This window comes from Vidua macroura, chromosome 9, assembly GCF_024509145.1.
Source record: "Vidua macroura isolate BioBank_ID:100142 chromosome 9, ASM2450914v1, whole genome shotgun sequence".
Taxonomy (NCBI): domain Eukaryota; kingdom Metazoa; phylum Chordata; class Aves; order Passeriformes; family Viduidae; genus Vidua; species Vidua macroura.
The window spans coordinates 13,217,668-13,227,076 of record NC_071579.1 but is presented as its reverse complement, the minus strand read 5'-3'; the positions used below and the strand labels follow the sequence as shown (position 1 = coordinate 13,227,076).

General features: G+C 38.7%; 1 long non-coding RNA gene across 1 annotated transcript; it reads left to right on the top strand.

The window, feature by feature from the left end:
- The first annotated feature begins 252 nt into the window (after positions 1-252).
- LOC128811592 (uncharacterized) lies at positions 253-4,090 on the top strand. The gene is made up of 3 exons (XR_008438396.1): positions 253-397; positions 3,154-3,301; positions 3,831-4,090. It is a non-coding gene; the product is annotated as an uncharacterized LOC128811592 (long non-coding RNA).
- The last annotated feature ends 5,319 nt before the right edge of the window (positions 4,091-9,409 follow it).

The following is a 9,409-nucleotide window of genomic DNA, read 5'->3' as shown; positions in this document are numbered from 1 at the left end:
AGATTTATTTTTTAACTCAGTAGTTGAATTCAACCTAATCTCTATCTTTGAGATAGAAAAGCCTGCTGAGAAAGGAGTTAATTTGTGTGGTTTTGTTGGGGGTTTTGTTTTGATTCATTTGCTTTTTTTTTTTTTTTTTTTTTAATTGAGAACTTTATACTGAGAAAATGTTTGTGTGATCCTTTTCTGGAAGTTTACTCTGGGTGCCTTTTCTTGTATTTCTGTCCATCACCCCTAACTGCAGGCCTTACACTCGTGTGAGCACACACACAGATGCACGAACACAGCAACATCTGCAAGGCGAGCAGTCTTTGAAATGGCAAAGTTGAACTTGTAATTATAATTTACTTCTCCAGGCATCTCAAAAAGCTGGCACCACCACCCACAGAGGAGATGAGTAAGCGTGGAGGGTACATGAGACTGAGGCTCAGGTTATACGAGGAATGTGTGCAGGGGACAGGGCCTGGTGTGCAGGAAATTTTTATGTATGGAGAGAGGTGGAAGCAGAGCTCTAGAGCAGTCTGACAAAGGACAGTGCCTTAGTGAGGTTTCTCATGGTGACATGGGTGGCCATGACCCTCTTATGCAATGACCCTCTTATGATTTCTTTGTAATGTACTGGCAATGCCCCAGGTAAAAGCAGTGCCAAGGATCAATATTCAGCCGCACTGAGTGTCTGGATTGCCTCCTCCTCCCCTCCTTCTCTGACCATGGGGGTTGCAGGGCTGTTTACCACACTTTTTTCCTCACTGCTCACAGCCTTTGTGGCATTTTTCCCTTAAATACACTTTCAGAGAGGCACCAGCAGCTTCCCTGAGGGCTCAGCTTCTCTGGCTGTGGGGTGTTGTGGAGCGGGCCAGGCCTCCCCTCATGACAGCCACCCCTCACACACCTGGTGCAAATGTGACCTTGCAACTTTCCTAAGAACACTTTTAATTCCTGCCTGTAAAAACCTCCTGAGAATTAAATAGAACTTGCAGGAATCAATGGAAAAAGGGAATGGATGTGGTGGACAATGAAAATTTGTTTATTTGTGGTGTGATTTCGATAAACAGCACCAAGTCTGGGAGAATAAGTGTGAATATCCTTCAGCAAGATTCCCACCCCTAAATGAATATAAACCAAAATCAGCAGCCTGGGGTTTTCCCTGCCTTTTACATATTTATGATTTGCTTCATTAGCAAAACTGGAGACCAACCTCAAGCTGTCTGGCAGACCCAGGAGTGTGCTGGGGAGGACGGAGAGGTGGCACTGCTGGCTGGCAAGGTGGGCAGCAGTGGAGCTGGGCACAGGAATCCCCTGGTCCGGACTGCCTGAGCCCCTCGGGAGCAGTGGAGCAGCAGTGCCAGCTTCCCTCAGCCCTGCTGGGCATGAGAGGGACAGTGGCACTGCCTGAGCCCCTCAGGAGCAGTGGAGCAGCAGTGCCAGCTTCCCTCAGCCCTGCTGGGCATGAGAGGGACAGTGGCACTGCCTGAGCCCCTCGGGAGCAGTGGAGCAGCAGTGCCAGCTTCCCTCAGCCCTGCTGGGCATGAGAGGGACAGTGCTGGACAGCCATGTCTGTGCTTAGGCCTACATTCTGCACTAGTGTCACCTCCCCTCTTTGTATTTTTGGACAATTCTTAATTGGAACCCATTAAATGATTGGAGAATTAATAGTGACGATGTGGTGGTATGAATTAACTTCAGGTGTGCATGATAAGCTATTTAGTGGAGCAAACTGTTTTCTTTGGAGTATACTCCACAGCAAGAGAGATTAAATTTAAAAATATACCCCCAGTTTGTAAACTCCCTCTTTCAGTGCCTACTATAACTAAAATATTTATGTCAGATGTGATGGAGGCTGGTTATATGCTTTTTCTTCTACTTGTCACTGCTTGCATAAATTAATGTGACAGAAGAAATAATGGAGCAGAGGCAAAGGAATGTCACTAGAAGGCTGCTCTGTCATCCATCCACTGGTTTTATTACTTGCTGCCTTTGGTTTAATTTCTTTTTTCATAGTGATAGAGACAGAGGTCCATGAAGGGATGAGGATGCCTATGCTGTGAAGTAGATGTAGACTTCTTATGAATTCTGGAATGCAAATTTGGCATTTTGCTTGGTCAAGGATTATCTTAGTCTGGTTTTAATTTTGTGAACATATACATTGACATACAGAAGGCAAGTAGTGGTCAATGCCAGATGCTTCAACATTAACTGGGAAAAGCTGCCTCATGCTTCTAATTACATGTGAAATAAAGCAGATATGTTGGAAAAGGGACTTCTACCTGAGAACTGAACTGAACCATTGGGACACACGGAAGAGGATGGTGAGGGTATTGTTGATTTTAATGTTGCTTACGTGTGCAATTCTAGAAAGAGAAAAGGGGGACTCACAGGCTTGCTCAAAGGGGAAAAAAGGAAATGGGAAGGTAAATCAACAAATTATATGCTTGTGTGCACATCTGCTTGACTCATTCTGAGTAATGTAATTCATGAGTATTAAGTGAAGCCAAAATGAGAGCTTTGTAGATGTGTTCCTGGAAGTTACAGTATGTGCAGGACTCAAAGACCTGACCTGGGAAGTTGGGATAAGGTCACTAAGAAGGGGCTAATATGAAACCCAAGTTTGGAGTAGTCATGATATGAAACCAGAGTTTGGAGTACCCGTGATAACTTTGTATTTCATAGAATCTGTGTTCTACTGGTGGAACCTTTGAGAACTGTCTTGCACATACTCACATCTTTTGGCTGTGAGTACACATGGTTTTTACATGAAATCACAAAGAATTGGGATGTATTCTAGACAAAGACTACAAAATATGAGGGAATTTGACTACTTACCCAAAGTGGTTTTACTTGAAGTGTAAGATGTTAATGCAGTTATCAATGGGATGTACCTTAAATATAGAAGACAGAAAAAAATTTTCAAAAGTATCCAGCTAACAAACTAAAGTTATCTTTTTAAACCTGATTAAGGCACCTAGGTTCCTTAGACCCTTTGAATATTTTGCTTCTAGGGCATTTTGCGAAATATTTAGTGGCGATCTTGATGAATTCAGAATGCAAAAAATATTGATTCATAACCATAAAATATCTTTTTGAGAATATAATTGTTTCATATTATTAATCTATTTGTTACAGTCAGCTGACTGATTCATTTTCATCTTACAGCCTCTGGCATACAGTAGATATTCAGCTAATTTTTGGCCTGTGTTCTTGAAATGGTTTCTCAGAAGACAGCCTGTAGACTAAACAAAATCTGTGGAATCTGTTGCACTACTTAAACAAACCAAACAACTGGTACTTAAAAAGGCAACAGGTAACACTATAGTAAGAAATTATCTCAGCCTCTTTATTACTTGTCTGAAAGGAAAAAATGCTGAATGCATTGTGTATGGCCACATAATTCTTAATCCCTGATTTTGGAGGTAATCCAGAAGAAATTGGGCCTATCAAAAATTAATTACTCCTGAGGATCAAGATAGGTCCTAGAACTTGCTCTGAGGGAAGCTCTGTGTAATTTTGGGGAAAAACTATGCACCCATGTATGATTGCATTCAGTTACCTTTTCTTGCATGTCCAGTCTTGTTTCTTAAATTAGGGAATAAGATCTTACATTTTCCCCCTTCTTCGGTATTTAGGGATACTGAAGGATTTCTTTCCTTCTTTCACAGCTATCTATTTTTGTTCCTCCATTAATACTTGCAGCTTGCTTTTGCAGGTCTGAAAAGTTTTGATCCAAGTCTGTATTTTGCCAAATTTTTGCCTTGTGATAATTTTGTAACTGCCTTGAAAATACTCTGAAAATAGTATTATTTTACTCCTTTTGTTTACCCATTTTTTGCCAGGTGACCGGCAACTGGCTGCTGACTCCCCTTGTAATGTGCAGCTAATTTAAGTGCCAGAGATAACACAGAGGTGAGGACTAACTTCAGGTGAGGTCTAAGCAGACCCCTACCTCCAGCAAAACACCCATGTCCATTCCAGATTCCTGAAAAGCCATGCTCACTGCAGCTGCAGGTAAAGGTTGTGAAGGTGTGTAATTCAGTAGCTGTTGCACTGAGGTTCTTTCAGCTTACTCTACCTCACCCACTGGCAAGGTCACCTCTGTCTCACTCACAAGGAAGTAAAATTTTATTTTTATACTACATCTGTGAAATGTATTTACTTACTTCCAAAAAAGGAACGTTATGCCGGCTGTAGATTGGAGTGAACTCTGGGTGACAGGAAAATTTAAAAAGGCCAGGGAGGAAGTAGTGGCTCTTCTTCCTTCTGGGGTGTTTGCAGATTTCACGAAACAAGATACCACTTTCTTATTCAGTTTTTAAATGAATGATCAAAGATGAAATATATGGACTTTTATTATCTGTGTACTACACTTCCAGTGGGGCTTTACTGTAGAAGAGTGTAAGTTTGGGAACATATATGGAAAAATCTCTAGGTTTGTGGGTTTAAATACTGTTTTGAATGAAACATTTGGGTCCCATAAATATGTTTAAAATTGACTTTTTTCAGGGAACACCATGTGGACTGCTCAATGTCTTTTTCACATGTGAGGAGGTATTGGAGTTGGGATAGGTTAAAAATAGTTTTTCCACTTTTCAGAAAAGGAGATCCAGGATGCTGGTTGGTTTAAAAAAATAATCTTTCCAAACTTGATCAGAGTACTCATAGACCTGTTAATACTTATTATGAAAAGCTCCATTTTCAATAATATCAGACCCTAGTTTCATACAAAAAACCTCAAGGTAGCCTGTGTTTATGGAAAATCTTAAGGTACTGCAAAAGTGAACTGTGTGTGAAAAGTGATATAAATATGTCCTCATTTATTTCAAAGCTGCTGTGCACATCCTCCTGTAGTTTGATCTCTTATTTAAATTGTAGGTGTCAGTATCACACTGCAGCATAGGGGAGCTAGAAGTGGATTGTGGTGAGAATGGTGTCTGGAGACATAACTGAAAAGGTGGGTGAGAGTTGCAAGACATAAGGAAGGAGTCTGATAAGGACTAATTATTTACTTTGGCATTTCTTGGAAAGATTTGATTTTTAGAGCCTCAAAAAAAAAAAAAAAAAAACAAAAACAAACCAAAATAAACCCCACACCAACAAACACACCAGCAACCAACTTTTCTAAAATGTTAAAATTTCTTCAAAAAGGATTCACCCTTTCATGGAGTGGAAGTTTCCTGGGCACAGCACAAGTCCTCTGGGTTATTAACTGTGGTGCTGGAGCCGTGGCTCTGAGCACCTCTCTGAGCCTGGGCTGGCTGCCCCAGGGCTGTGCCAGCTGTGCCAGGGCCTGGGCTGCACTCAGGCTGTTCTGGGCCCTCGTTGTCCCCACAGCCTGGCCCTGCCTGCGGCTCTGCAAATGCTGCCCGTGGTGACAGTAACACCAAGGGTCTGGCTTAACACAGGTGAAGGACAAAGCACTAGAGAATTGTATCATTTGTGTACAAGGTCACTTGAATTATAAGTTTTTCCAGATTGACCCCTTTCATTTATCCCTTGCATTGCAATACTGGCATTTTATCTCCAGAAAAATTACTTAGCTAAAGAGTCTCTCCTAAAAATGAGATATATTTATTACTTGAAGTGTGCTTCTGTTGCTTTTTTTGCCTAGGATTTGTATGCCTTTCCAAGTGGTGATATTTTGACAAACTGGATATAGTTTCTTTACCAAATACAAATGAAAGGAGGGAGACTATCACTTGATAAAATACTTTAGTCAAAGAGATACCAATTGGTCCAATCTCTCTATATTTAGAACAGCTGGAAGTTTAAACTACTCAAGAATATGGATGAATGCACATTCATCAATACATATTTGTCTTCTAAATTAATTTTGAAAGTATATTTTAACTCAGCTGCTAGACAAGGCCAAAATAAAAATAGTCTGATTTATCCGCTTTTCCTGAGAAAAAATGTAAGGAAGTGGACTGGTTATAAGTTCTTTATTCACTTCTCAGCATTCCAGCATCTTATTCCCTTACTAAAGTATAGGATGTGGTGCTAAACTTGTATCTCACACAGAAAGAATCTGATTACATAAGTTTGTGATTTGATCTTCCTCTTACTTTGAAAAATCTGTGATTTCATTAGATGTTCTGTAGTGAATATAGGCTACTATATTTTACCTACATATTTCATACAGTTTATCAGATAATTACATAATGGTTTATATTGACCTTATTCTAATTTGTCCAAGCTTTTTCATGTTATTAGAATAGCCACTGGGACATATTTTTTAAAATGTACTTTTTTACACTTTTTAAGTGTACTTTCTGGGATCAATGTAACTCTTTTTTGAAAACCTAATGTTTTTTTTCCAGTTAAATAAAATTGAGACTGACTTCTATTTCCTCCCCTGAACTGTACATATAAAATTTTGGTTATGTTAAACAAAGAATTAGTAGATCACTTGTTTATAATCTTGAATTTCACATGGATCCAGTATTTAAGTTTGAATATTACACACCACTTTTCCTTAGAAATGGTAATTCTTCCTTGCTTCACTGTCAAATATTAGATTATTCTGGCAGATTGTTGTGGTGCTTCTGTTATTTCTGATGTACATCTTCCTCAGAAAACACCTTTTAAACCTCAAGTTGTCAAATTTAGGATAAAATATATTAAAAAAAAATCCACTGGTGTCCAAATTTACTTGCTCATTATAAGGTTTCACTTTGTCCCAGGAAAAGATGGATAGATTTGTCTGGAAAACAAAATGGAAGTATGCTATACAGTCTTCTCTAAATTTCTTTATGAGGAAAAAAAACATGTAATCCAGAAAGTATTTCTGTCAAGAACTAATAGCATATAATTAGCAGCCAATGTGTAGAAGAGGTTTTCCCTGATATATATCTAGCAGTAAAGTACTGACTTCTGTCTGGAAATTCCGTTTTATTATGTAATATATTTTGGAGCAAAGCAGCAGCTATAAAGCCAAGACACAAGTGCTACAAGAAATGGAATTTTCATTATTGCAAAACCACTGCTGTATCTTTCAACTGCTTTAAATAAATCACTGAAAGTGAAATGTATGAACGAAATCTGGTACTTAAGAACCAATTTCCAGAGCTTGCTGCATGGCTGTATTGAGTATTTCTAAGAAACATTGTTGATGCAACAAACACTAAGCTAGAGGTTTTAGAAAGACTAAGCATATGACCTAATTGTTCTTATTTTTCTGTTTTGAACATGATTAGAGATTTAAGAATTTCAGGAGGGAATGAAGACTTATGTCACATATGTCCCCATGTCCTTATGATTCGTACCTGTGAGAACACTGGGAAATCTTTACATTCCCTTTTAGAATGGCTTTAGAATGTGCTTGGTACCAAATAAAGTCAGGGACAAAATGTTATCAGGGCTTAACTCTGAGTTTGGAGAGTTTTGCTTGTTTTTCTTTTTTCCCCCTTTATTAATGAGTATATTTGTCCTTAAAGATGGCAGACAATGAAGTTGTTGTATATTCCATGATGCCTAGTCTTACCTTTACGGGATTCTACTTTTTGAGATTGTAGAAAGATGAGAATTGAGAGACAAAGCAGAAAATATCTCTATAGTCAGGAATTTGGATGCATGCTGGTTATAGAATATTCAGGCTCTGCAGGTACATGTGCAGCAGGTGTGAAATATGTTAAACAGGCAAAGAAATTGGGTGTGAGGCTAACTCAGCCCTGTAACTTCTGATGATAAGCCACAGTTGCACGCACAGGAAACTTACCATCAGCATCTTCAGCAATCAAGCAGAAGTTTCAGATGTGAGATTTGGAAACAAAGCTGGCTTTTTTTTTCACAAATTCTCTGGTTGTGCAGTATAAAAGCTTAGGTTTAAAAATTCCTGGACTGCCAATTTCATATCTGACTGACTAGAAGTTCAAGTGCATCTTTCTGGTAGTGTTTAAGGGTTCCAAAATCCAGTTTGGGGGTAGTTGTATGATACAACAATCAGTACCCAAGTAAGCTTGACAAATACTGATAAAAATAAATATTTTTAATATGTGAGAGAATCTCATTGCTTCTAGATTGCTTTAGTAACAATGACTAATAAAAGTATTTAAAGCAATTTTGGGTTTTTTTTGAAATATTAGACTTGTAAAACCCAGGAAAGCTTAATGTGATTCTTACTGCAGAACAAACGTGGTCATACTTACCCACTGAAAAACCTATTTATGAATAATTCATCAAGAATTTGGAGAGGTTTTGTGTAAAAATGTGATGATGGGCCTGGTAAAACTACTTTATTAGCAGTGGTTTTGATACATCTCTTGATATTCAGTGTTAAATCCTCTGATGACAAGTTTAAGAATATAGACATATTCTTTTGTAACATCTCTCAAAATAAGAAAAGCGAATGAAGTTCATAAAAAGCTCCATAATAGTTAAATACTAGAATGTTCTGTCCAGAGTGGTGTTAGGAACTTTCTCTTAGGCTGTAGTCAAGGCTCAACTGTACAAGGCCTTGAGCAACTTGATGTAATTAATCCTCTTTTGAGCAGTGGGTTTGACAAAATGATCTCTGGAGATCCTTTCCAAACTAAATTATGCTATTATCCTAGACTTAAGGGAATACAGACTTAAAAGTGGAGTAAGTCACTGCTGTTGCTGAGTTGTATTTGAAGCAGGGAGTAAATCAACAACAGTACCATTGTAGCATGTCGAGGCACTGTGAGTTCATTTGATTGTCTTAAATTGATGAAACCCTACTTAGGTGTGAGTTGCAAGTTACATTTTCTGAAGAAGTAGCTATTTAGTAGATTTGGTTGTTGATTCTTGTTCGGGAGAATACTTTCCATACCTATGGAATGTGGTAGGGCTAGAAATACAGTACAGGGCCTCTACTTTTCATTCTGTACCTATGTGTCTGTGTTTACATTATCTAGAACTTGCACCCACCTAGCACAATCTCATTTTATGAGGTTTATGACAAATAAGGTTTGGGGAACCTAGAGCACTGAAGTTTGTCTCTGTCCCAAGGAAGGAAAAAGGCGAGTTCTGAACGTACCGCACAATCTTTTTTGTCCATGTCATTGGCTGTTCAGCTGGAAAGTTCCTCTGCTGCAGATTGAAAATGAGCTATCTGGTCTTATTTTTTATATGAAGAGCAACTTACTCCCTTGTTTGTTCTGCATGCTTTAGAGTGCTTCAGTGTACCTTTCCTTAGTCTGCTCTTTAGAGAATAAATCAATTTCTTTCAAATGTTCTGCACACCTGAAAAGCTAGCACTTTTTCTCCATTCCTGATTCTCCCCATACATTTTACTTGAAGTGGGATGCCCAGAGTGTAATACAACCTTCTGGGCAAGTCTTTACCCATGCTCTGTAGGATGGAAGAAATTAATTTTGTGTTGTGTCAGGCATCCCTCGCTGTGCCCCAAACAGGATATGTTGCCTTCAAATAAAATTTTCTAAAACTGTTTGGCTTA